Source organism: Zea mays, chromosome 1, assembly GCF_902167145.1.
Source record: "Zea mays cultivar B73 chromosome 1, Zm-B73-REFERENCE-NAM-5.0, whole genome shotgun sequence".
Taxonomy (NCBI): Eukaryota; Viridiplantae; Streptophyta; class Magnoliopsida; order Poales; family Poaceae; genus Zea; species Zea mays.
Genome location: NC_050096.1, coordinates 167432108 through 167444444, shown reverse-complemented (window position 1 = coordinate 167444444; position 12337 = coordinate 167432108).

Genomic DNA, 12337 nt, shown 5'->3' with positions numbered 1-12337 from the left:
AAATTTCCTTCTGAGCAGCTTCACTTTCAATGTTTCTTCTGTTTCCAATGCCTTACTCAAGATTCGACCCTAAAAAGTAAAAATAAGAAATAATCAAGTCATACAACATTCTAACAATCCGAAGCGGCAAAAAATCAATACAAGTCACACCTTCAAATGCGTATAGCCTAGGCAGTCTAAAAACTACTCGAAGGACATAATAGTTATCCACAAGCTATCTATACAACAATATAAGTAGTTATCCAGACCTCCCTCGAAGATTTTAGCCACAAAGGGTACCCAAGTTGTTTGGCAAAGCCAATAGCTTCAAACAGTTGTTTGGCACCCATAGTTTCCCGGCCAATTGGTGAACCCTATATCACCGATCTCCAAACTCTTGATTAAAAGGCCCTTCTCCTAGCGGCGTGTCATCCTCAATAGCTTTTTGGCCTCCTCGATTCCTACGGGCCCTCTCCACTTATCGCTTGTCATTGCAGGTTTCATAGAATTAGTTTTCTCCTTAGCCATCATAACCACCAAATATGTCACTATTGGGGACGCTATAAGGACCTTCGGGCTCTCTAGTACCGCCATAGCTGCAATAGGTAGCATAATATCCTTTGTCGCCATAGCGGTTGCAGCAGTATCCTTGGCCTTTGCATCATCGTCTTCATCATCATCATAAAAGAACAAGCTCATCACTGGAGCTATGTGTTCTTTGTCTTCTTCCTCACTGCTCAGGCAAAGATCCGAAGTAGTGGCTCCCTGTGATTCTAAAGCCTTGTCAACCAATGGAAACTCCTCAATGATAGGCAGTTCCACAGTCTTGGGCGTAGCATGCAAAAGTAAAAACCATGCTAAGTTAACGAAAATCATATTGGGCCAAGAAAACAAACCCAAAATGCATCATACCTATGTTTTTAAAGAAGCCTGGGATGTCCTGATCACAGGATTTATCTTTGGAATTTTACTGCACTTCGTCGTCACTATCGTCACTCCCTGCTTCCGTTCTTTGTTTCCTCAACTGCACAAGGATAATTAGGATAAAAGAAACCAATGGCGTCAAAAATGTGATTCAGTCAGCGTTTCTTTCACACCGTGATGGCCCTATGAAATGGTTCGGCCTTTGGTTTACTATAATTACCAAGAATCTCATTGCATTTGCTTCGAAAGAATCTAGCCACTCATCACAAGGCTCCCCAAATTCATCTTAGAACTTGTATTTATAATAGAGTCTTATCACTCGAGGCTCCGCATCCAAAGCATCTTTCTCTGTCATCTTTGGCATCTTCCACTCAGCCATTAGTGGCCATGTTTTAAATGCTAAATACTCCTGAACAAGATCTCTTGTTCTAATATGTGCGCATACAGCATTAAAAGTAACCATAGCGGCCTGAGCTTCGAAATTGATATACCAAGTCGGTCCCTTATACCCGAAGCATGTGGGGAGTTTGAATAATTCCCTTAATATCACCTCTCTCGTTCAAATCATTCTTCATATAGAACCACTCCTTCGCCCATTTGTTTGGCCATTTGCTTCAGTACACGAGAATCAGAAACATAACGCCTTTTCGGTAAGCAACATTATAGTAGCCGAAGTTGTTATGGAGGACCCTAGTTGCCTTCGTCTAAAAGTGCAACACATGGATCTGGCAAAAAGCTTTAGCATCGAGTCAACACCTTGGCCGTGCATGGCCCAAATAAAAACTCCTAACCGCACTATGGCATTTGGTGTAGTTGATGAAGATATATAATAAACCTTTTCAAAACAACAACTATCATCTTGTGTACAAGAAATCTAAGACCATCCTTTAGGAAGCTTTGAAAAGCAACAACTTCGTCTTCATTAGGCCTCGGCACTAAGTCATCGCCCCCAATCAGACCCATTCAACATTGTCAATGTAATCAAACTTAGTGATTACCTCAATGTGTCATCCTTTAATCTTCGACTTTCCGAAGTCCATGTGACTCAGCTTTGTAGGACCAATGATAGTATTGTCCTCCTAAATATCAATATCATTGTTGTCCTCGCCCAATCCTTTAGACGAGTCCACAACAACAATTTCAGCTTGGGAAGCAGTGGCTTTTACTGCCACGACCAAGTTTTCAACCTTCGACTCTGACATTCGAAGAAAGTAGCAAAGCTAGTTCAGGGGCTACTTGCTCTCTCTTGCCATCTTTGAAAAAGTAAATTTTCTTGTCACTGGCTAAGGCTTGTTTTAAAAAAAAGAAGGTGTTCAAAGCAAGCTTTGAAAGCAAACAAGATTCTAACAACAATGAGTGCAAACAACAAATGTCGTGCCATTGCTAACAGACGTTGTTCCTTTTATATTGGCTACTTTTAAAATTTAAACGTTACACTCACTGACACTTGGCCCCACTGATCAGGGTGAGCCAGAAGTTGTTATGATATTGCTTGGCCCCACTAATTAGGGTGAGCCATAAGTGACGATTCATAACGAGCTTCGGGAAGGTATTTTCGGAACTTCGGCACAAGGCTTCCCAATTGTGTTTTTTTGCGATCAAACCTCGATATGAAGAAAACGAACTCATTCCTCAAGGGGCTACTTTTAGGGGCCTACCTTGCCGAAGATCCTCAAATCACTTTACCTTCGACTTGAGGAAATGTGTTTCAGGCATATAACAAAGAATGAACGAAGCTGACCTTTGGTCGAAGGAGCCTATGAAGAAGCTTTAGCAGAATATAAGAGCGGCGAAGGAGGGGGCCGAGGCCGTTAGCTTCGGCGACCAATGGGCTTCGTGCACGAAATGATGAAGGGGAAGAAATTGAAGGCTTGTGTAGCAAGAAAGAAAGAGAAAAATACAAGGATGTCCTTATAATATATGTAAACCATTTGTGTAAACTTTGTGGTCATGCTTGTAATTTCACACGAAACTTTAACTCTCCCCTATAAATAGGTGAATAGTGGCATGCATAAGATCACCTTTTGTGGGGCCCTAAGCTTCGTTTCTTTTAGCCTTCAAAGTATCTTCGAGCTATCTCACATGTATATATGAATGTATGAATGTAAATTTATATCATATGGAGAAAAATGGAATGAAAAATGTTAAGACATATGAGATGAGTAACATGCTTCATTCTTCATTACACTTTTATATACTATTGCTTCGTCTACATTCCCTTTTAACACCTTCTTCCTTGAATTACCCTTTAAAGAAGAGGTAATTTAGAAGCAAGAAGGTCACAATCTTCTAACTTATGTTGTCTTGTTTTTGATACCATGTAGTAGTCAAAAGCAAGTAACCAAGATTGGTGTTTGAGAATATGCAATAGGAGCTAGGTAAAAATGTTTGAGAAGTTTGATGGCGATTTCATAGATTTTCTAGTTCTCTCTAAAAAGAAACATAGTTACTCCAATTTGGTCATCAACAATAATGCATTGAAAATAAACGATCTGGTGAAAGAAGCACTTTACACGCATGAGCTAAGCGTTCAGTATTTTTGAGCGCTGTGGCTATCCATCTCATTGCAATCCCTTTGACTCCTTGGCTACCAAACTCCACGTCTTAGCCACAATACAATGACCCACAGATCAGCATCATTGTACTGTATTTCATTTCCATGCACTAGCTAGCACTGGTGGAGGGTGCTGATCTCGTGTGGTACAGTGGTAGGGTGGCTGCCTATCTCGAGCTATTGCTGGGTTTGCTACCACAACTTCGATTGAAAAACTAGTAATGCAGGTGCTCCTGATGCTTCCTGCTTCTTCCCAGGTATTTTATACTCAGGTTAGAGTGGCTTAAACAGTTGACAGGGAGCTGCAATCTGATTCAAAAACAAAATCTCCAAGTACTTTGGATAGAAAAGGTAGGATTTCTAAGCCATAGCTATGTCACACTACAATAACTTAGTCAATATGATTTTCTTTTAAGATGTATTTTCCCCACAAACATAAGTATATGTATAAGGAACAAAGATTAGGCAATCTTTTATCTTAAAAATCATAGTTGCGTTACTTTTTCAAGGTTGTTTTAAGTGTGGACTTGATTCATTTTAATTTTGCATGTTTGATCATATTCGAAGCAAAACACATGTATAGAGAGAGGAGAGGGATGGTTAAACCAAAATCAGAAAGCATAGAAGAGGTGAGTGTCTTGGTGCATTTGTGTAGCTAGAGGGTCACAAGACCCCCACACACTTCGTCAAAGTTATATGTAGTTTTTTATTCATAACCAACAAAAGTGAAAACACAAGGGACTCTTCCGGTGGAGGGTCAAAATTTATTCAAATAAAACAATTATAGAACAAGGTTTGAAGGGAAAACAAACAAGGACAAGAGATTAAGAGAACACAAGAAATCCTAGGCATGGGAACAAGGAGCTAGACAAGTTGTTTTTTTGTCATTTTTAATGTTCACCAAGTGTGATACCCGGTTTGCAAAGAGGAGAAGTGGATGTTATTCTTTTTGTTCTTTTTCCTCATTCGGGTGATGCGCTTTGGGAATTTGGAATTTGTGGAAAATATTCACCTGTAAGACAGTAGAATTTCTTCGGTTAGTTGTTTGCGACGGGGTCGGGAGCTGTCACATGGGCGAGTTGGGCCTTGAACCTTGATCCGGCCCATTAGTCTCCCCTAACCCTAGCCGCCCGCCATTTCCCCTTGGGATTTTTGCAGCCACCCCCTTCCCCTCCCCTTCCTCTTGGACGTCACCCCTTCCCCCCCCCTCTTCCATCTTCTTTCTCCTCAAACCTTTGCAGCCCTCACCACCCAAAACCCTAGCCGCTGCCCCCCCCCCCCATTTCTCTTCCCCCTCCAAGGTGCAGCTCTCCCGCGTGTTCTCCGTCGTGTGGCTGCGATCTCAATTTGGAGTTTGGAGGGAGGAAGAAGGAAGAAGGAAGGGAAGAACCCAAGGTGAATTCATGTTTAACTTTTGTTGTTTTTGTGCTGCAATCAATTGGATTATGCGTTTATCTTTGCGAATCGGTAGAGGTGTTGTCCAGGAATTTTGTGAGTGGGTGGACAGCAGTAGTTCTAGGGATTTCTGAGAATTTTCGTGGGTTAATTAGTGGGAATCAGTGGTATAAGCATGTAGAGCTTTGTCATACCTTTCCAACGAGTACTTATGAGTTCGATTCGGAGTTATAATTTAGGAGATATCATTGTTTGAATCCGGATATGTTGCTGTCCAAAAAAAAAACAGATTTTTCAGGTGGGTGAACAACAATAGTATTAGCAGTTTCTGGGAATTTTTCGTGGGTAATTAGTGACAACCAGTATGATAATCATGTAGGGCTTTGTCTTACCTTTCCAACGAGTACTTATGCGCTCGATTTGGAGTTATAATTTAGGAGATATCATTGTTTGAATCCGGATATGTTGCTGTCCAAAAAAACAGATTTTTCAGGTGGGTGAACAACAGTAGTATTAGCAGTTTCTAGGAATTTTTCGCGGGTAATTAGTGATAACCAGTATGATAATAATGTAGGGCTTTGTCTTATCTTTCCAATGAGTACTTATGCGCTTGATTTGGAATTATATCTTAAAAGATATCGCTGTTTGAATCCGGGTATGTCGCTGTCCAAAAGAGAAAAAAACAGATTACAGGGGTTATCTTGAGGACTATTTTGGGCTAATTAGATGTTGGAATTTTAATATAAATTGTATACAAAACTTGTGGGGAATTTGATGTAGATGCCTCTGGAGTTTTTGGTTGTCACCACTGCTGTCATAATTTTAAAGTTATGAAATTATTAAGCAGCGCCGCTGCAGTTTGGTGGGTGCGGGGAGAATTGTTACCCGTGGCGGGGTTTGAGATTGTGCATAGGTGCAGCGTCGTTTATGAGGCTTATTATGTGAAATTGGTGCACTAAGTTGTGTGTCAAAAACAGGTGGTGGACTTCCGGATCGTACTTAGGGATTTGCTCAAACTTTCGGTGAAGGCAAGTAAAACAGTGATGGTTATTCCGTCTGTCGAATGAAGAGTCTTATACTTGATTATGTTTGTGCTATTTGTGTTCGTATTCATATTTCTAATTGAGTACCATCGTTGGAAGATATTCATGTTTTATTGATTACATATGTTGAGTTTGTGGTTTGATCATGTTACCCATGTGGTTTATTATGTGGAATGGGTGGAAGTATATGTCTAGCACATTTTGTTTGGGAAGAACTCATGTTGTTGACTTGCATAATGCATTCATCATCCATTGCATTGAAATTTCGTCGCGATCTTATGGTCCGACCATACCAGTACAATGAGCATCATATGTTGCCCGAGAAGGGGTATGATGCAGCTTCATATCCTTAGAGATATGAAGGCAGAAGTCATTACTGCATCTGTAGCCATGTGCATTCATGGGAGAGGTGTGGAATCTGTTATGTGGATGTGGATAGTGTGGATCTTTACATTGTGATTCATCTTGGCATTAAGTAATCAGTTACTTGCTTACTTGCTGCAAATTATTATTCAAGAAGGAAGTTTTGAACTACGTGGTTGTTTAAGCACGGTTGGTTTACATTGTCCAATTGTTGTTTGCTCTGTTTACTTGCTGAGATGTGTCATCTCAGTCTTGCATTGTCTGATGCAGGCACCTGATTTCTGCTTTGGGAAAGAAGGGATGTAACAGCACGACCACTACACCTTTAATAAAGGTCACTGCTTAATAATGTTGTTAATCAGGGAGGGTCAAGTCTAGGGAATTATTATGTGTTCTAGCCTTTCATGGTAGTTGAGCTGATTTTTTGGGGTGGGCTGAGTTACCCATTTTTTTTAATTGGTCATGAATGTTGAAAGGGAAATGTGCCCTTGGGCCATTTCTAAGTATTTTGGTGATTGAGTGCAAACACAAGGGCTTAAATGTGAAAATATGCTCATGGATGAACAAAGTGTAAATCACAAGTAAAGGTATGTTTCTAAGCCTTAGTACATTAGTTTTGTGTACTAACATCTTGTCTAAGTGTTAGAAACAGGAGAAAGAAGAAAAGAAAAGAAGTGGAGAGTGGCTGTGTACAGCCAAAGGCTGCTTCGGGCTGGGGCACCGGACTGTCCGGTGTACACCGGACAGTGTCCGGTGCACCAGACCAGCGCAGCGCAAACCAGCCGCTCTCGGGTTTTTCTCCGGCGACTTCGGCTAAAATTCACCGGACTGTCCGGTGTGCACCGGACTGTCCGGTGAGCCAATGGTCGGCCGGGCCAACGGTCGGCCGCGCGATCGGCGCGCGACACGTGGCCGAGCCAACGGTCGGAAGGAAGCACCGGACTGTCCGGTGTTCACCGGACTGTCCGGTGCGCCAGATCTGTAACGGTCGGCAACGGTCGGCTTCGCCTGTTAAGGAAAGAAATCGGGCACCGGACAGTGTCCGGTGTGCACCGGACTGTCCGGTGCGCCCGACGACAGAAGGCAAGGATAGCCTTCCAGATGTGTTCTCAACGGCTCCTAGCTGCCTTGGGGCTATAAAAGGGACCCCTAGGCGCATGGAGGAGGACACCAAGCATTCCTACAACTCTTCTAAGCACCAAGACATCAATCTCACGCATTCGTTTCATTGTGATAGCATATAGAGCTCTTGTGGAGTTGTGAACTCTTTGTGTTGCGTTGCGAGCTCTTGTTGCGACTTGTGTGCGTGTTGTTGCTCTGATTTTCGAGTCTTGTGTGCGTTGCTCATTCCCACCTTACTCCGTATTTCTTTGTGAACTCAATTGTAAGGGCGAGAGACTCCAAGTTGTGGAGATTCCTCGCAAACGGGAAAAGATCAAAGGAAAGAAAAACACCGTGGTATTCAAGTTGATCATTGGATCACTTGAGAGGAGTTGAGTGCAACTCTCGTCCGTTGGGACGCCACAACGTGGAGTAGGCAAGTTTTGTACTTGGCCGAACCACGGGATAACCACCGTGTCAACTCTGTGATTGCTTTCTTGTGGTTATCGTGTTTTAAGTTCTCTCTAGCCACTTGGCCATACTTGTGCTAACCCTTAACAAGTTTTTGTGGCTTAAGTTTTGAAGTTTTACAGGATCACCTATTCACCCCCCCCTCTAGGTGCTCTCAATTGGTATCAGAGCCGTTCTCTTCAAGAAAGGGACTAACCGCCCGAAGAGATGGATCCTAAGGGGAAGGGAATTGTGATCAACGACAAGGAGAAGGAGTCCTTCGTCAACGAGCCAAGGGATGACAAGTCCAATGACTCGGGCTCGGGCCACAAGCGAAGAGATGGGAAGAAGAAGAAGACAAGACGCATCAAGGAGATCGTCTACTACGACAGCGATGAGTCCTCTTCTTCCCAAAAGGACGACGACCACGACAAACAAAGGAAACCGGTTAATTCTAACTTTTCTTTTGACTACTCTCGTATTCCGCAAAGTTCAAATTCACATTTGCTTTCTATTCCACTCGGCAAGCCCCCACACTTTGATGGGGAGGACTACGGATTTTGGAGCCACAAAATGCGTAGTCACCTATTCTCTCTCCATCCTAGCATATGGGAGATTGTAGATAGTGGAATGCACTTTAATAGTTCGGATAGTCCTATATTCATTAATGAGCAAATCCATAAGAATGCACAAGCTACTACTGTTCTTCTAGCCTCATTGTGCAGGGATGAATATAATAAAGTAAGTGGCTTGGATAACGCCAAGCAAATCTGGGATACCCTCAAGATCTCTCATGAGGGAAATGACGCTACCTTGCTCACCAAAATGGAGTTGGTGGAGGGCGAGCTTGGACGGTTCGCGATGATAAGGGGCGAGGAGCCAACTCAAACATACAACCGGCTCAAGACCCTTGTCAACAAGATAAGGAGCTATGGAAGCACGCGATGGACGGACCACGACGTCGTCCGCCTAATGCTAAGGTCCTTTACTGTTCTTGATCCTCATTTGGTGAATAATATTCGTGAGAATCCCAGGTACACCAAAATGTCGCCCGAAGAAATTCTTGGAAAATTTGTAAGCGGGCGGATGATGATCAAGGAGGCAAGGTACGTCGATGACGCGTTGAACGGTCCAATCCACGAGCCTGAACCCATTGCTCTCAAGGCATCGAGGAGCAAGGAGGCACTACCAAGCAAGGTGGCGCAAATTGAGGCGGCCGGGCTTAATGATGAAGAAATGGCTCTCATCATTAAGCGCTTCAAGACGGTGCTAAAGGGTCGCAATGGACAGCCGAGCAAGACTAAGACCAAGGGGAAGCGATCATGCTTCAAATGCGGTAAGATTGGTCATTTTATTGCTAACTGTCCTGATAATGAAAGTGACCAGGAAAAGGGAAACAAGAGGGAAAAGAAGAAGCATTATAAGAAGGCAAAGGGCGAGGCACATCTAGGCAAGGAGTGGGACTCGGATTGCTCCTCGTCCGACTCCGACAATGAAGGACTCGCCGCCACCGCCTTCAACAAATCAACCCTCTTCCCCAACGAGCGTCACACATGCCTTATGGCAAGGGAGAAGAAGGTATGTACTCGCAACTCTACCTATGCTTCTTCAAGTGAGGACGAATCTAGTGATGAGGATGAAGTAGATTATTCATGTTTGTTCAAGGGCTTAGATAGATCTAAGATAAACAAAATTAATGAATTAATTGATGCCTTGAATGAAAAGAATATACTTTTAGAAAAGCAAGAGGATTTGTTGTATGAAGAACATGATAAGTTTGTAGAGGCTCAAAAATCTCTTGCATTAGAAATTAAGAGGAATGAAATGCTTGCTTGTGAAGTGTCAACATGCCATGATTCTATTTCTAACTTAAAGAGCATAAACGATGATTTAAATGCTAAACTAGTAGAAGCAAATAAATCCAACTCTTGTGTTGAACATGTTGAAATTTGCACTAAGTGTAAGGATGTTGATATTAATGCCTGTAGTGAACACTTAGTTTCCATTTCAAAATTGAGTGATGAAGTGGCTAGTCTTAATGCTCAACTTAAGACTAGCAACAGTGATTTTGAAAAACTAAAATTTGCTAGGGATGCCTACACGGTTGGTAGACACCCCTCAATTAAGGATGGACTTGGCTTCAAGAGGGAAGCCAAGAACTTAACAAGCCATAAGGCTCCCATTCCCGCCAAGGAGAAAGGGAAGGCCCCTATGGCTACTAGTGCTAAAAGGAACCATGCCTTTTTGTATCATGATAAACGACAAACTAGAAATAGAAGTTATGATGCTTTTGATTCATATGTTTATGATTCTCATGCCATGTTTGCTCCTAGTTCCTCTTATGTGTATGATAGAAATGTTACTAGGAGAAATGTTGTTCCTAAAAGAAATGCTATTCATCATGTGCCTAGAAGGAATGTTATTCATGCTCCTAGGAAAATAGCAAATGAACCTTCTACAATTTATTGTGCTTTGAATGCTTCATTTGCAATTTGTAGAAAGGATAGAAAAGTAATTGCTAGGAAGTTAGGGGCAAAATGCAAAGGTGATAAAACTTGCATTTGGGTCCCTAAGGAAATTGTGACTAACCTTGTAGGACCCAACAAGAGTTGGGTACCTAAGTCCCAAGCCTAAATTTGCCTTGCAGGTTTATGCATCCGGGGGTTCAAGCTGGATTATCGACAGCGGATGCACAAACCATATGACGGGGGAGAAGAAGATGTTCACCTCCTACGTCAAGAATAAAGATTCCCAAGATTCAATTGTATTCGGTGATGGGAATCAAGGCAAGGTAAAAGGGTTAGGTAAAATTGCAATTTGTAATGAGCATTCTATCTCTAATGTATTTTTAGTAGAGAGTCTTGGATATAATTTGCTATCTGTTAGTCAATTATGTCATATGGGATATAACTGTCTATTTACAAATGTAGATGTGTCTGTCTTTAGAAGAAGTGATGGTTCACTAGCTTTTAAGGGTGTATTAGACGGCAAACTTTATTTAGTTGATTTTGCAAAAGAAGAGGCCGGTCTAGATGCATGCTTAATAGCTAAGACTAGCATGGGCTGGCTGTGGCATCGCCGCTTAGCACATGTGGGGATGAAGAACCTTCACAAGCTTCTAAAGGGAGAACACGTGATAGGTTTGACTAACGTGCATTTCGAAAAAGATAGACCTTGTGCAGCTTGTCAAGCAGGGAAACAGGTGGGAGGAGCGCATCACAGCAAGAATGTGATGACCACTTCAAGACCCCTGGAGCTGCTGCATACGGACCTCTTCGGACCCGTCGCCTATCTAAGCATAGGGGGAAGTAAGTATGGTCTAGTTATTGTTGATGACTTTTCCCGCTTCACTTGGGTGTTCTTTTTGCAGGATAAGTCTGAAACCCAAGGGACCCTCAAGCGCTTCCTCAGGAGGGCTCAAAATGAGTTTGAGCTCAAAGTGAAAAAGATAAGGAGCGACAACGGGTCCGAGTTCAAGAACCTTCAAGTGGAGGAGTTCCTTGAAGAAGAAGGGATCAAGCACGAGTTCTCCGCTCCCTACACACCACAGCAAAATGGTGTGGTAGAGAGGAAGAACAGGACGCTCATCGACATGGCGAGGACGATGCTAGGAGAATTCAAGACCCCCGAGTGCTTTTGGACGGAAGCCGTGAACACGGCTTGCCACGCCATCAACAGGGTCTACCTTCATCGTCTCCTCAAGAAGACGTCATATGAGCTACTAACCGGTAACAAACCCAATGTATCGTACTTTCGTGTATTTGGGAGTAAATGCTACATTCTAGTGAAGAAAGGTAGAAATTCTAAGTTTGCTCCCAAAGCTGTAGAGGGGTTTTTGTTAGGTTATGACTCAAATACAAAGGCGTATAGAGTCTTCAACAAATCATCGGGTTTGGTTGAAGTCTCTAGCGACGTTGTATTTGATGAGACTAATGGCTCTCCAAGAGAGCAAGTTGTTGATTGTGATGATGTAGATGAAGAAGATGTTCCGACGGCCGCTATACGGACCATGGCAATTGGAGAAGTACGGCCACAGGAACAAGATGAACGAGATCAACCTTCTTCCTCAACTTTGGTACATCCTCCAACCGAAGATGACGAACAGGTACCTCAAGTGGAGGCGCTTGATCAAGGGGGAGCACAAAATAATCATGTGATGGAGGAAGAAGCGCAACCGGCACCTCCAACCCAAGTTCGAGCGATGATTCAAAGGGATCATCCCGTCGACCAGATTCTGGGTGACATTAGCAAGGGAGTAACTACTCGATCTCGTTTAGTTAATTTTTGTGAGCATTACTCTTTTGTCTCTTCTATTGAGCCTTTCAGGGTAGAGGAGGCCTTGCTAGATCCGGACTGGGTGTTGGCCATGCAGGAGGAGCTCAACAACTTCAAGAGAAATGAAGTTTGGACGCTGGTGCCTCGTCCGAAGCAAAATGTTGTGGGAACCAAGTGGGTGTTCCGCAACAAACAGGACGAGCACGGGGTGGTGACGAGAAACAAGGCTCGACTTGTGGCAAAAGGTTATGCC